The 16,024-nt window shown below is 44.9% G+C and overlaps 1 protein-coding gene across 6 annotated transcripts in view; it reads right to left on the bottom strand.

Moving 5' to 3' along the window:
- Positions 1-16,024, bottom strand: part of cpne1 (copine I) — a 102,405-nt gene that overhangs the window by 38,312 nt on the left and 48,069 nt on the right. Inside the window, exon 1 of one of the 6 annotated variants that reach the window (XM_068000169.1) lies at positions 2,431-2,514. The exons of the other annotated variants lie outside the window; for them this stretch is intronic. The gene's annotated coding sequence lies outside the window, so the exon portion shown is untranslated. Of the gene's footprint in view, positions 1-2,430; positions 2,515-16,024 lie in introns of those variants that run through there. 6 annotated transcript variants of the gene reach the window in all.

Raw genomic sequence — 16,024 nt, forward strand, 5'->3', positions numbered from 1 at the left:
GATATATTAATGACTTGGATGTACAGGGCATAATTTCAAAATTTGCAGATGACACAAGTGTAGTGAACAGTGAGGAGGATAGTGATAGACTTCAAGAGGATATAGCCAGGCTGGTGGCATGGGCGGACACGTGGCAGATGAAATTTAACGCAGAAAAATGCGAGGTAATACATTTCAGTAGGAAGAATGAGGAGAGGCAATATAAACTAAAGGGCAGAATTCTAAAAGTGGTACAGGGAGAGATCTTGTACACAAATCGTTGAAGGTGGCTGGGCAGGTTGAGAAAGCAGTTAAAAAAGCATAAGGGATCCTGGGCTTTATAAATAGAGGCATAGAGTACAAAAGCAAGGAAGTCATGATGAACCTTTATAAAACAATGGTTTGGCCACAACTGGAGTATTGTGTCCAATTCTGGACACCACACTTTAGGAAGGATGTCAAGGCTTTAGAGAGGGTGCAGAAGAGATTAACTAGAATGGTTCCAGGGATGAGGGAGTTTAGTTATGTGGATAGACTGGAGAAGCTGTGGTTGTTCTCCTTGGAACAGAGAAGGTTGAGGGGAGATTTGGTAGAGGTATTCAAAATCATGAAGGGTCGAGACAGAGTAGAGAGAGAGAGAAACTGTACCCATTGGCGGAAGGGTCAAGAACCAGAGGACATAGATTTAAGGTGATTGGCAAAAAAAACCAAAGGTGACATGAAGAAAAACTTTTTTTTCTAAACACAGCGAGTTGTTAGGATCTGGAATCCGCTGCCCGAGGGGGTGGTGGAGGCAGATTCAATCATGGCTTTCATAGGGGAACTGGATAAGTACTTGAAAGGAAAAAAATTGTAGGGCTACAGGGATAGGGCGGTGGAGTGAGACTAGCTGGATTGCTCTTGCATAGAGCCGGCACTGACTTGATGGGTCATATGGCCTCCTTCCGTGCTGTAACCTATGATTCTAACGTCTCATCCAAAAGACGGCACCTCCGTCAGTTTAGCACTCCCTCGGTACTGCACTGGGAGCGTCGGCCAGGATCACTTGCTTAAGACTCTTGAGTGGGACTTGAACCCACAACCTTCTGCGCAGAGGTGAAAGTGAACCAAGTAGACACCTATTATTCAGAATGTGATACTGGAGGATGAGGCACTGCCGTACGGAGAGGGATGCAAAGGGCAGAGGTTTGAATGAGCTCATGGAGAGATTAGAAGACAAGGTCAAAGATTTTGAAATCAGTATGCTGGGGCCGGGGGTGGGGGGGGGGGGGGGGGAGGGATGAAGGGTGAGCACCACATGGGCTGCAGAATTCTGGATGTTCCAGTTTGTGTACAGTGGTCTTGATGAGGCAGGTGGTGTAGTACTTATGTTACTGGACTAATAATCCACAGAGCAGGAATTCAAATTATTAATAAAGGTTTTTTCTCCTCCCAGATAGCGTTCTCCAGAATCTTATTCACATTTAAAATTAAATCAAATACACAATCCATTTAAAGAAATAAAACCATCACTTTAAAAACAAGTCAGTTCTTCATGCAGAAAGTGTTGGTAATCCTGCCCGAGACACACAGGCGATCCCACCACACGGGATAGTACAACATCCCTCCCCGCGGGAACTGCTTCATGTCACAGCCTGCTCTCCAGCCCATTCCATAATCAGGAAACAGCCAACTGCTTTCACATTTCAGGATTTTTCAACAGCACGATTAGAAGATTGTGAAAAACCCCTCGACACATTACAGGATAAAACCGGTGGGAAAGGAACACCTTCTGACTGGCTCCTTCAGAAAAGGAGCTGCTCGGGTCCCCCCCTCCCAGATACTGAGTAGCTCAAACTGGACGCACGATATGAATGAACAGTCGGAGTAAAGAATCAGTCCCAGAAACACACACCAATAAAAGAATTCCAGGCACGTTTCCTGAGGCAAAGGCGGAAAATGGGCTGAACCGTATTAACTCGTTAGTGCAAAACGACACCGCGAAAAACAGCTGGGCTTCGAGCGTGGATCCGAGACCCGGGGGGTCACAGTGTGACACCCACACCGTGACACCGTGTGACACCCACACCGTGACACCGTGTGTGACACCCACACCGTGTGACACCGACACCGTGACACCGTGTGACACCCACACCGTGACACCGTGTGACAATCTAATGTAACAACCACACCCTAAGAACCGCGCGTTCACACTGTAACAGCCAGAGCATCACACGGTTACACCAACAGCCAGAGTATCACGCCCCAACAGCACCCCCCTCACCCGTGCCCCCCTTCACCCTCTCCTCCTGGCTCCCCCCTTCACCCTCTCCCTCGCCCCCCTCACCCTCACCCGTGCCCCCCTTCACCCTCTCCTCCTGGCTCCCCCCTTCACCCTCTCCCTCGGGCTCCCCCCTCACCCTCTCCCTCGGGCTCCCCCCTCACCCTCTCCCTCTCCCTCGCCCCCCTCACCCTCGCTCCGTGCCGCCGCCCAGGTCACGACTGATCGTGTCTCGGGGCCGATCTGTCTCCAGCCCCGCCCCCGGTTTTGAATGGCAGCCTCTCGGGGACAGGCCTGAGCCATTGGCCCACTGCGCTGTCAATCAAAGCCACGCAGTATAAAACTACTGAACGCCACTCGCTTCCGCCCTGCTGGAGACTGGGTGTGTGGGGGAGAGAGAGAGAGAGAGAGAGGGGCTCGCACACAGGCTGCCGCACTGTCGCCTGCAGTGGCACCGTGTCTCACAATACAGCTTCATAAATCTATGAATAGGGAACTTCCAAACACAATGCATTTTATACTGGGAATTTCCAACACATGCAATTTTAAAAATTGAATTAAAAATTCCATGGCAGCAACAAGAAAGGCAGCAGGCAGTTGGCTAAAGTGAAACTCCAAATCAACCACAAAAAAGCATAATTGGAGAAACTGCTGGACACAAACATCAGGCCCGACAGTGAAATAGAATCATAGAATGAAGGCGGCCATTCAGCCCATCATGCCTGTCAGCTCTTTGAAAGAGCTATCCAATTAGTCCCACTCCCCTGCTCTTTCCTCATAGCCCAGCTCCCGCTGCATTCCAGATTACAACTTGTTGCATAACTTTTTTTTCCCCTCATGTCGCCTCTGGTTCTTTTGCCAATTATCCCAAATCTGTGTCCTCTGGTTACCGACCCTTCTGCGACTGGAAACAGTTTCTCCTTATTTACTCTATCAAAACCGTTCATGGTTTTGAACACCTATCAAATCTCCCCTTAACTTTCTCTGCTCTAAAAGGAGAGCAACCGCAGTCTCTCCGCATAACTGAAGTCTTTTATCCCAGGAACCATTCTAGTAAATCTCCTCTGCACCCTCTCTGAGGCCTTCACATCCTTCCTAAAGTGCGGCGCCCAGAATTGGACACAATACTCCAGGTGTGGCCGAACCAGTGTTTTATAAAGGTTCAACATAACTTCCTTACTTTTGTACTCTATGCCTTCATAAAGTCAAGGATCCCATAGCCTTTATAAAAAAAACAGCCTTCTCAACTTTTCCTGCCACCTTGAATGATTTGTGTATGTGCACCCCCAGTTCTCTCTTTTCCTGCGCACCCCCCCCCTTAAAACTGTGCCATTTAGTTTATTTTGCCTCTTCTTGTCCTTCCTCCCATAATGCATCACTTCACACTTCTCTATTAAATTTCATCTGCCAAGCATCTGCCATTTCACCAGTCTATGTCCTCCTGAAGTCTGTTACTATCTTCCATATTGTTTACTACATTTCTGAGTTTTGTATCATCTGCAACCTCTATACCCAAGTCCAGGTCATTGATATATATCAAAAAAAGCAAGGGTTCTAATACTGACCCCTGGGGAACACCACTCTATACTTCCCTCCAGTCTGAAGAACAATTGTTCACTATTACTCTCTGCTTTCTGTCCCTCAGCCAATTTTGTATCCACGCTGTCACTGCCCCTTTAATCCATGGGCTTCAATTTAGTTAACAAGTCTATTATGTGGCACTTTATAAACACCTTTTGAAAGTCCATATACACAACATCAATCACACTACCCTCATCGACCATCTCTGTTATTTCATCGAAGATTCATATTCTGCTTATGACTGATAACGGTTGTTTGCAGAATGCATTAATCAAGTATCCCCTGCCGTTTGTACTACAGATTTTCTGCAGCTCAAATATACAGGCCCACACGTTGTTCCTGCAACTTCACTGTGTTGAAATCAAGACTTGCTGCATTGTCTTCTATTCTTAACACATAGCCTTAAAACTAGCTCAGTCTTCAAGTCCCGATCATTAATACATATCAAAAAGAGGTTCATGTTTCAGGTGTATCCCTTCATCAGAAATGGTTGTAAAAGTATACAGGCCAAGCTAGAAAACTGGCAAAAGTTGACCAACTGTTCCAAAAAAAAAATCCACCACCCCGCCCCATAAAAGCTGACAGCAGGGGCAGGGAGATCCACCTTCACAGTCAGCAGCAGGAATGGTGCACGGCACTGAGAGCTAAAAAATCAAGAGGAAGAGAAAATATCTTGAAGTCTTACCGCTAATAATGTAAAGGTGCTGTTGAATCTCTGAGTCCGCGCCAGCTACTCTGGCTGTAATGGATACCTTCCAGTAATTCTCTCATGTACCAAGCTAAGTGCATCTTTAAATAACTCACTGAACAATGCCATCACACATCATTATAATGGCATAGAACATAGGAATTACTGGATGAAAGAAAACCAAGGTCCATCTAGTTCACCTTCTACCATCTTGGTAGTCACATGATACAATGATAACGGAGTTGTTTGACTAATTATAGCAATCAATCTCTATCAATTAGCCTACAACAGACCCAGACATGAGGTGAAGAAAACCCCCAGTGGTGGAGAGCTTTATTGGCTGTAAAGCACATTGGGACGTCCTACGGTTGTGAAAGGCACTATATAAATGCAAGTTCTTTCTTGATTTTTGTGTATTTGTTGGTAAAATGGTGAGACAAAAAGCAGAGTGTGCGAGTGTTTTTTTGATTGTTTTGAGTGTTTTACTTCCCTTGATTACTGGATGGTGGTAGATGTTTGTTAAATAAATACACACATGAAGTACAGTTACCTGTATTGTGGGATTGTAGGTAAGGAGTTTTACACTAAAATTAGTGCATGAGGCTAAAACAGTGTCACTGTATCCACACCTGTGGCTAGTCAGCGATTTTTGGACAGCACTGGTCTAGACTATGATTCCAAAGCTCCTTCCTGTGATTCTGGAGCCAATAGCCCTGTATCTCATTCACTAACACAGATTGACCCTGTCCTTTTTTAAACCTGCCATTGTTTTCTGTTCCAGCTGGTAATTATTCCACAAATCCATCTTGCTCTTACTGAAAAAGGGTGTCCAAATGTCTTATTTTCCCATGACACCCTCAATTTTAAACCAGTCCTTAAACCCTGTGCCCAATAGAAAATCTTAAAATTTGGAAAACTCTTGGCAAGCTCCCCCCAACCCTACAATCCTGTTCTCCACTGAATGAGGTCCCAGGGTGGACAATCTTTCACCAGTCATTCAAGTTTAGGAATCAGCCTTGTATCCTTCTCTGGAATCTCTCCAATAACTCTATATCTTTCCTATAATAGAGACCAAAACCAAACGCAGTATTCCAAACGCGGCCTCACCTAGGCCAGGTACAAGTTCATAATCACTTCTTTTACTTATAAGTCACACCCTAGCTATACATCCCAACATTATATTTGCTTACTTGTCCACCTACAAACACAGAATAGGCAATTTTTGAAGACCTGTCCACGAAAATATCGATCTCTCTTCCATTCTGCTACCTCCAGTACATCATCTTTTAATGTCTACTCCACATTCTCACATTTTCTACTTCATCTCCTCACTTCTTGCTTATCTGTGTTGACGTCCATCTGCCAGCCCACTGCCCACTGACCAAGTAGTATTGGATTATCACATATTGGTTAGCATCGCTTGGCCACTGCGCTTTTCATTCATTCATGGGATGTTGGCGTCGCTAGCAAGGCCAGCATTTATTGCCCATCCCTAATTGCCCTTGAGAAGGTGAAGGTGAGCCGCCTTCTTGAACCGCTGCAGTCCGTGTGGTGAAGGTTCTCCCACAGTGCTGTTAGGAAGGGAGTTCCAGGATTTTGACCCAGCGACGATGAAGGAACGGCAATATATTTCCAAGTCGGGATGGTGTGTGACTTGGAGGGGAACGTGCAGATGGTGTTGTTCCCATGTGCCTGCTGCCCTTGTCCTTCCAGGTGGTAGAGGTCGCGGGTTTGGGAGGTGCTGTCGAAGAAGCCTTGGCGAGTTGCTGCAGTGCATCCTGTGGATGGTACACACTGCAGCCACCGTGCGCCGGTGGTGAAGGGAGTGAATGTTTAGGGTGGTGGATGGGGTGCCAATCAAGCAGGCTGCTTTGTCCTGGATGGTGTCGAGCTTCTTGAGTGTTGTTGGAGCTGCACTCATCCAGGCAAGTGGAGAGTATTCCATCACACTCCTGACTTGTGCCTTGTAGTCATGATGTGGAGATGCCGGTGATGGACTGGGGTTGACAATTGTAAACAATTTTACAACACCAAGTTATAGTCCAGCAATTTTATTTTAAATTCACAAGCTTTCGGAGGCTTCCTCCTTCGTCAGGTCCACATCGTTCACCTGACGAAGGAGGAAGCCTCCGAAAGCTTGTGAATTTAAAATAAAATTGCTGGACTATAACTTGGTGTTGTAAAATTGTTTACAATTGTGCCTTGTAGATGGTGGAAAGGCTTTGGGGAGTCAGGAGGTGAGTCACTCGCCGCAGAATATCCAGCCTCAGACCTGTTCTTGTAGCCACAGTATTTATGTGGCTGGGCCAGTTAAGTTTCTGGTCAATGGAAACCCCCAGGATGTTGATGGTGGGGGATTCGGCGATGGTAATGCCGTTGAATGTCAAGGGGAGGTGGTTAGACTCTCTCTCTTGTTGGAGATGGTCATTGCCTGGCACGAATGTTACTTGCCACTTATGAGCCCAAGCCTGGATGTTGTCCAGGTCTTGCTGCATGCGGGCACGGACTGCTTCATTATCTGAGGGGATGCGAATGGAACTGAACACTGTGCAATCATCAGCGAACATGTGCTGTGATCTAATTGAATGGCAGGATAAGCTCGAGGGGCTGAATGGCCTACTCCTGTTCCTAGGTCATCCACAAACTTAAAAACAATATTCCATCCTTTAAATCATTTATAAATAACATGACCCCAACTCAGACTCTTATGGAACTCCGCTGGCAACGTGCTTCCATTCTGACACCTCCCCACGCGCCATAATCCTTTGCTGTCTACTTCTGTCTATACATCAGTCCAGCCTAACACTTTGCCATCTGCCCCAAAATGGTTAGCACATACTGTTCCCTTCCATATCTTCCTTTTTCATCCACATTGGTTTTACTCTGTTTTGTCTTTTGGTCTTTAAAAATGAGCTGTCTCTACATTATTAAAACTACATCTGCTTTAAGCTTTTTTATTTTCTCTTCACATCCTTTCCTTTAAATAATTCTTCCCATTTCATTCCTCTCATGCAGCATTTCATCTCCTCAAAGTCTGTTCTCCTGCTTATCGCTTACCAGTTTTGTTCTGTCTTTATTTCAAACATAAAACTAACGATTTCATGATCACTAGACCCCAATGTTCCCTTACTTCAACTTGGTTTATTACTCTCCCCTCACTGGTTAGGAGGAATTACAAACTTGCCTCCCCCTTTGTGAGTTCCCTCACCGGCTGTTGAACAGATTCTTGGACTGGTTCAATAAACCCCCGCATTGTAAGTCTCAGTCTGCGAGGGGCTTGAAATCGCCCACGATTATAACAGAGGCCTCAGCATTAACCTTTGTCGCCCCCACTGCAGCCCACCCAGACTGTTTTATTCTGTGCTGCCCTGGAACATATTCCTACCACTAACTCTTTTCCCTTTCTATCTCCCAATCAGCCCAAAGAGACTCTTGTCAATCACCAATTCCTTCCTCTCCGCAACATGTAAACCTCCCTGGATAAACAATGCCACCCACTGCCTTCACTACCTTTCCTGTAGACACTTTCCTGCAGATTTCTCACTCATCCTCTTCCTTTGGCCAGATTTCAGTGACTCAGATGATGTTCATTAGCTCCCTAATTACCATCATATCTAACTCACAGTTCTATTTCTTATGGTCCTGACATTCAGGTAAATACATCTTAGATCATTCTTTCTCTTCCTTGCTATATTCACATGACTCCTTAATAATTGGCTCACATTGTAACCTATACACCCTGCTTTCCTGGATTAAACCCTTCCCAACTGTCACCGTTCCCCATCTCTAAGCTCCTCCAGCCCTATAACTGTCCGAGAACTCTGCGGTCCTCCAATTCTGGCCTCGTGAATCCCCCACTCCCATCGACCCACCATTAGTGGCCATGCCTTCAGCAGTCTAGGCCCTAATCTCTGGAATTCCCTCCCTAAACCTCTCCGCCTCACTCTAATCCTTCAAGACGCTCCTTAAAATCTCTCTTTGACCAAGCTTTTAGTCAGCTGTCCTAATATCTCCTTCTTTGGCTCGGTGTAAATTTTCATCTGATTACGTACCTGTGAAGCACCTTAGGTTGTTTTACTACATTAAAAGGTGCTATATAAATGCAAGTTCTTGTTATATTTATTCTATCCGCCAAAATGTATGTGTCTCCTTGGGTTTATGTGAAGGGCATCCTCGGTGTTACAGCTTTTCCTTCCTGCAAAAATGGTCCTAGTGAGCCAGGAACGTGAACCCTTCCATCCTAAAGCACATGTTGAGACACGCATTGACATGCTAAATCTGTCTCTAATAGGTCCATCACATATAGTGTGGAGAGTAATCTTGAGATTACTTCCTTCGAAGTCGTCGTTTCTCTAGCTCCAGAAATTCCCTTCGTTAGAGCTCCATTCCGGACCTACCTAGGTCATTGGCTCCTATTTGAACCACCTCTGACTTCTCCCATTCCTATTGTAGGATTTCATCTACCCACTTGGTCAAGTCCCACATCCTGGTATCTGCAAGAAACCAAACTACCCAGGACAGTCCGTTGTACTTGCAGACGATTCTCTCAATCCCTCTTACTATGGAATCCCCTATAACCAGTGTTACCTTTAACCTTATCTGTTCCCTGCTCTCCCCAAGTAACCACGTGCTGCCTTGTGCCCATTGGTCTGATAGCACTGGTTCCACAGGTTCCTGTAGTTTGTGCTGACTTTGTATATGCCCTAGGGGCTGCCATCCATATCTTACTGTTTGCTGCACCCACTTCCTCTTTCTTGATGGAAATAACCTTATGGAAAGTCTCTAGTATTACATACAAATCACAACACGGAAACAGGCCATTCAGCCCAGTCTGTATGGTGTTTGTCCTCCACATGAGCAGTAACTTAATCCCATGTTCCCACCCTGTTCCCATTTCCCTTTATCTCCCCTTTCCTTCAACCACCTATCTAACCTATGAAATGCTGAAATGGTCTCTGCTTCAATCACTAACTCTGGTAGTGGATTCTACAGACTGAACCTCTCTGAGTATTAAAAATATTTCTTCTGCTCTCTGTCCTAAATCTATCACGTGTAATCTTCTAACTACGTCCTCTCATTCAAGACCATTCTCAACCAATGGAAAGTTTGTTTCCAACTACCTTGTCCCATCTCTTCATAATTTTAAACACCTCTATCAAATCACCACTTAATCTCCTCTGTTCTAATGAAAATAGCCTCAATTTTCATGTCCTTCTTTATATTTGTATTCCCCAATACCAGACTCCTACAGAATCTGCACTGTATCCTCTCATCCTTCCTATAGTGTGGAGCCCAAAACTGCACAGTCCTCCAATTGTGATCTTACTAAAGTTATGTATAGATTCACTATTAAGTCTCAATTTTTATATTCTATATGTATTGCTGTAAATCCCAGTATTCCATTAGGTTTTTAAAAAAGGCTTGATCCACTTGAGGAGCTGCTTTTAAATGTCTTGTGAATTTGAACCCCAAATCCCTCTGCTCTTCCACATCACCCTTTCAAACAATAGAATCATAGAATGATACAGCACAGGAGGCCAGTCAGCCCATCGTGCCTGTGTCAGCTCTTTGAAAGAGCTATCCAATTAGTCCCATTCCCCTGCTCTTGCTCCATTTTCCTGCAAATTTTCCTTTTCAAGTATTTATCCAATTCCCTTTTGAAAGTTATTGTTGAATCTGCTTCCACCGCCCTTTCAGGCAGCACATTCCAGATCATAACTCGCTGCATAAAAAAACAAACACTCATCTTTCCTCTAGTTCTTTTGCCAGCATAATTACAATAAAGAGTATAATTATTACTTTTATTTTTTTTTTAAATTCTCCTCCTTGTGTAGAGTGCACAGTGTAGCTAGTTGTTCCTCAAGCCTGACGATTGGTTTCTCCAGGTACTCAGTTGGCCCTAAATACTCTGAGGATCCAGGATGGCTCACATTCTGCATGTCACACACACCCATAACCTTAACATCCCACGAGATCCATCTCAATTCAGGTGTGTAGGAAAGGCTGTTCAATTTCTTTTGGAATGTATCTTTATAGGCAAACTCTTCTCTAGCCCCAACTCGCTCAGTTCCTGCTGCCTTATAGAAATACTTCTTCCTCAGCCTAAATCTCACTCTGCCTTAATGGATTCAGAAGGTGAAGATCCTCCCTCTACAACTGTATCCTTCTGTTTTGTTTCAAGGCTTTAATGCAATCTTCTCAGTCTCAACACCATTCCTTAAACAGCCCTTGTTCCATGCAAGCCCAAACCATTACCTTTTTTATACACTACTCCTCCAGAGGTGCATACCTGAAGGGTTAACAGTTACCCAAGTTGCAATTATTGGCTCCTGGATTTCAAGGTGTTTTACACCACTCTGAACTGGCAGATATCGCGTATCCCAGAGGTTTACAGACTAAAGCCATGAAACTTTATTTACAAATAGCAATATGAAGCACAATAATGATAAGTGCTAAAAATACAACTTACACAGAATGATATTGCCTGTAATGGGTTAATTACCCTCAATAAGCTTAGCACCTGCTTTAGTTCAAATATCTGGTAATTAGATGAATGAAGGTCTTGTTACTGCCCGACAAATTCAGCTTCCTTTTGACCACCAGCTCGATGCTTCATTCCCTCAAACATCGTTAGTTCCCAAGCGCCTCAACTTGTATTCAGACAGCGTTTGTAAGAACTCCTGGCTGTACTACAAGACCTGTTTGTAAATCCCTAAACGGCAGAACAAATATTTCTGGGAACTCTCAATAGTTGTCTTTCCCATATAAGATCAAGTGTTTCATGAGATTGTTTCCCAAAGAAATCAAACAATACTTCATTCATAAATCCAATTATGCTGTTTGTTATAATATGTCACTCTATCCAGTATCAAAGAAAAGCAATTTGCATGTACAAGTCAATTGGCTATTTAATTGGTTCAATGTGCTCATCATTGAACAAACCAGGTTACATGCAGAAAGCCCTTGTAAATTAAGTTAAAGAGGCTATCTACTAATTAGATCAGTCACCATTTGAACATTGCCAAACAATTCAGACTCTGTCATACCTTCGGAGTAAGGGACAGTCTGCGCTCTGAGCTGGGTATGGTGTGGAACAGACACACCAAAAGGAGAGGATGTATAGAGAAATATCAGTGTTTTATTTGATGTGAGGAAAGTAAACTCAACAGCAAAATCACCCAAGGTTTAAGTTTGGCGTTGAAGGATTTCCAAAACGTGAATTTCTGTCCACACAGTAAAGGTGCCTTAAGAAAGAATTTGCACTTATACAGTGCCTTTCATAACCTCAGGACGTCCCAAAGTACTTTTGAAGCGTAGTCACTGTTGCATTGTAGGAAACGTGGCAGCCAATTTGCACACAGCAAGATCCCACAAACAGCAATGAGATAAATGACCAGATAATCTAATTTAGTGATGTTGGTTGAGAGACAAATATTGACGAGGAGAAATAATGCAACAGGATCTTTTACATCCACCCGAGGGGGCAGACGGGGCCTCGGTTTAATGTCTCATCCGAAAGACGACACCTCTGACAGTGCAGCACCTCCTCAGTACTCACTGGAGTGTCAGCCTAGATTTTGTGCTCAAGTCTCTGGAACGGGACTTGAATCCACAACCTTTTGAATCAGAGGCGAGTGTGCTTCCCACTGAGCCACAGCTGACACCTAAAAACTCCATTCCATGCAGGCAACACAGAGCCCATGGGACCTGGAGAGCCAATCTGCAATACATCTTAATGACTTTGTAGTATAGAAGCCTGAATTATACGGGCTTAACACGGTCTAATCTCCAGTTATTTTGTAAATGGCAGTTCATGGTCCTGCTGGATAAAACATAATTGAGGGAGTCTGGAAAATCTAGCAGTTCTGGGCACCCCAACTTCTACAGAACAAACACAAAATCAAGACCATGTCCTGTGGGAAACTGTGAGCAGGGACCTGCGTCACAGGACAGGACAGGACAAGCAGCGCTATGAGCTACAATTTAAAATTATGAAAGGGTTTGATAGGGTAGACATAGAAAAGATGGTTCCACTTGTGGGGGAGACCAGAACTAGGGGTCATAAATATAAGATAGTCACCAATAAATCCAATAGGGAATTCAGGAGAAACTTCTTTACCCAGAGAGTGGTTAGAATGCGGAACTCGCTACCACAAGCAGTAGTTGAGGCGAATAGCGTAGATACATTTAAGGGGAAGCTAGATAAACACATGAGGGCGAAAGGAATAGAAGGAAAAGTCGATGGGTTTAGATGAAATAGGGGTGGAAGGAGCCTCGTGTGGAGCATAAACACTGCATGTTGGGCCAAATGGCCTGTTCCTGTGCTGTACATTCTATGTAATTTGGGTTTCTTTTTTTTAAAATTTGTTTTCGATGGAATAAAGTTCTGAATCCCTCACATTGTGTTTTATTAGAAATGCTTTCACTGGGACGTCCAGAAAACAGAGAGATTACAATCTACTTACTTCTTGTACTCAGCTTCTTACTTTCCTTTCAGTAATAAAATAACATTTAATTTCAAAGGAAGCCACGTGTACCATAAGAATGGATGGCCAATGTCTGCATCACTCAGATACAGAAATACATAGAAGTTACAACACGCAAACAGGCCATTCGGCCCAACCAGTATGTGTCGGCGTTTACCCTCCATGCGAGCAAATAGTCCTGATAATATTTGCCTGTTCTGTTCCTATATCCCTTCCACCCCTTTTCCTTCAACCACATATCCAATCTAATCTTGAATGCTGACATAGTTTCTGCTTCAACCACTAACCCTGGAAGTGAATTCCAAAGTTTCACAACTTGTATAGTAGTGTTGTCCAATAAAATCACTGACTAGCCAAAGGTGTCGCTATGGCGACAGTTTTAGGCTCATGCACTAATTTTAGTAGAAAATGCCTTACACACAATCCAGGTAAATGTACTTCATGTGTATGTTTACTCAACAAACATCTCCCACCATTCAGTACGAAACTTTCCAGTATTTCTCTTTCACCAAAGTTTGGAATTCTGCCGTGAGTTTATCAGATGCGGCACATCTTAGTGCAGCAGTTGTGAGCGGTACTTGGACTTCATCAGTGATTGCTGAGAACGTTGACTTGTACAAGACTCATCAGACCTGCCCCTGCTCTCCATCCAGACCCACCACACACCCCACCCCACAGTTCTCCATCCAGACCCTCCCCCGCCGCCCCCCCCGTCCCCTCTCCATCCAGACCCTCCCCCGCCACCCACCCCGTCCCCTCTCCATCCAGACCCTCCACCTCCGCCGCCACCCCCCGCTCTCCATCCAGACCCTCTGCCAAACCCCCCCCCGTCCCCTCTCCATCCAGACCCTCCGCCACCCCCCGTCCCCTCTCCATCCAGAACCCCCGCTCCCCCCACCGCCCTCCATCCAAAGTGTGATTGGATGCTCCGCGCTCTTTACCATGACCTGCCCTGTCAGAGCTGCTCGTGGTTGGTTGGACTTTCTTCGGCTGGCCTGGAGTGGTTATTCCGATTGGTCGAGCTGACCGTGTGACGCTCCTCTCTCTACACAATGTTGCTGGTCTTTCCAAGGTACTGAAGTCCGGTGTTTTTACCCGTGTTACCCACCATTTCAGCAGATAACCAATAAACAGTAAGCAAGGAAGTAAAGCACACACAATGATCAAAAAACACTCACTCTTAGCTTTCTTTTCATCTCATCATTTTACTGACAAATGCACAAAAAGGTTAAAGTTCACATGCACACACCCTGCGAATGTGAGTATTGAGATCACATGCCCAACGGCGTTGCCTGTTACTCATTTTTTATTCACTAATCAGAAATGAATTTAGCCACATCTGGATTTCCAATTAGCCACATGTATTGGCTAATGTATTGGGACAAGACTGGCATAGTAAACATATATAGTGCCATACCCCTACTCCACATGTTCATCGTAAGATAATGCAGGCAGCCATGTCTTATGTGTAGTTTAATAATCCATCTGATAAAATAATTGTACAGTGAATCATACTGAACCAAGCAGCCAACAATCCCAGAGAGAAAAATGATACAAAGTGGCTCAGAGTTTCTCGAATCAGGAGCTCAGCCACATGTACCTCCACTGCCTCTGATTTATCATGCTGCTTGTCCGACATCTTGTATTGGATGAGACGAAATTTCCTCCAATTAAATATTGGGAAGACTGAAGCCATCGTCTTCAGCCCCCGCCCTAAACTCTGCTCCTAGCCACTGATTCCAACCCCCTCCCCGGCCACTGTCTGAGGCTGAACCAGACTGTTAGCAACCTCGGCATCCTATTTGACCTAAGCTGAGCTTCCAACGCCATATCCGCTCCATCACCAAGACCGCCTACTTCCACCTTTGTAACATCACCCATCTCCATCCCTACTTCAGCCCATCTGCTACTGAAACCCTCACCCATGCCTTTGTCGCCTCCAGACTTGACTATTCCAATGCTCTCCTGGCCGGCCTTCCATCTTGCACCCTCTGTAATCTTGAGCTCATCCAAAACTCTGCTGCCCATATCCTAACTCACACCAAGTCCCGTTCACCCATCACCCCTGTGCTCGCTGACCTACATTGGCTCCCAGTCCGGCAATGCCTCGATTGTACAATTCTCATCCTTGTTTTTGAATCCCTCCTTGGCCTTGCCCCCTCCCTATCTCTGTAACCTCCTCCAGCCCTACAACCCTCCGAGAACTCTGTGTTCCTCCAATCTGGCCTCATGCATCCCCGATTTCCTTTGCCCCACCATTGGCAGCCATGCCTCCATCAGCCTAGGCCCTAAGCTCTGGAATTCCCTCCCCAAACCTCTTTGCCTCTCTACCTCTCTCTTCTACTTTTATGATCAACATTTATCCTTTCAACCAAGCATCTAAAACAGATTTTCTGAACATTTCTCTCATCGCTGTTTATGGGACCTTGTGCCATGTTTCCCTCCATTACAACAGTGACTACACTTCTCAAAATGCTTCACAACCAATGAAGTACTTTTTGATGTCCTGAGGTCATGAAAGGCACTATATAAATGCAAGTTCTTTCTTTTCTCTTAACAAAATTAAATGCTATTTGTTCAGCTCTGGCCAAAGCTTTTACCCTAAAATTTGACAGGTTGTAGTTTGCTGGCAGACTGCACATTTCTCACGCTTTATATTGGGTGTGTTAACTGGATTTACAACATCGTTTGAAGGTAGATGTGCCTGTGTGCTTAATACCATTTTTCAAGACATTAGGCTTGAAACTTTCACATGGGAGCATTCCGCTCCACTCAATCTTAGACAGTGACTGGGAAAAATATTAACACAGGAAAACATAATCAGGAGCCGTGAGATTCAGATCACACAAGTAGGCTGGTATAATAACTCACCAAAATCCCAGGTGAGCTTGGCCAGCCTCCCAAACAAATAGAAGGAGGCCAGTCAGCCCCTCGAGCCTGTTCCATCATTCTATCAGATCATGGCTGATCTGTACCTCGTCTCCATTTACCCGGCTTTGCTCCATATCCCTTGATGCCCTTACCCAACAA

This window comes from Heptranchias perlo, chromosome 19 (genome assembly GCF_035084215.1).
Source record: "Heptranchias perlo isolate sHepPer1 chromosome 19, sHepPer1.hap1, whole genome shotgun sequence".
NCBI lineage: Eukaryota > Metazoa > Chordata > Chondrichthyes > Hexanchiformes > Hexanchidae > Heptranchias > Heptranchias perlo.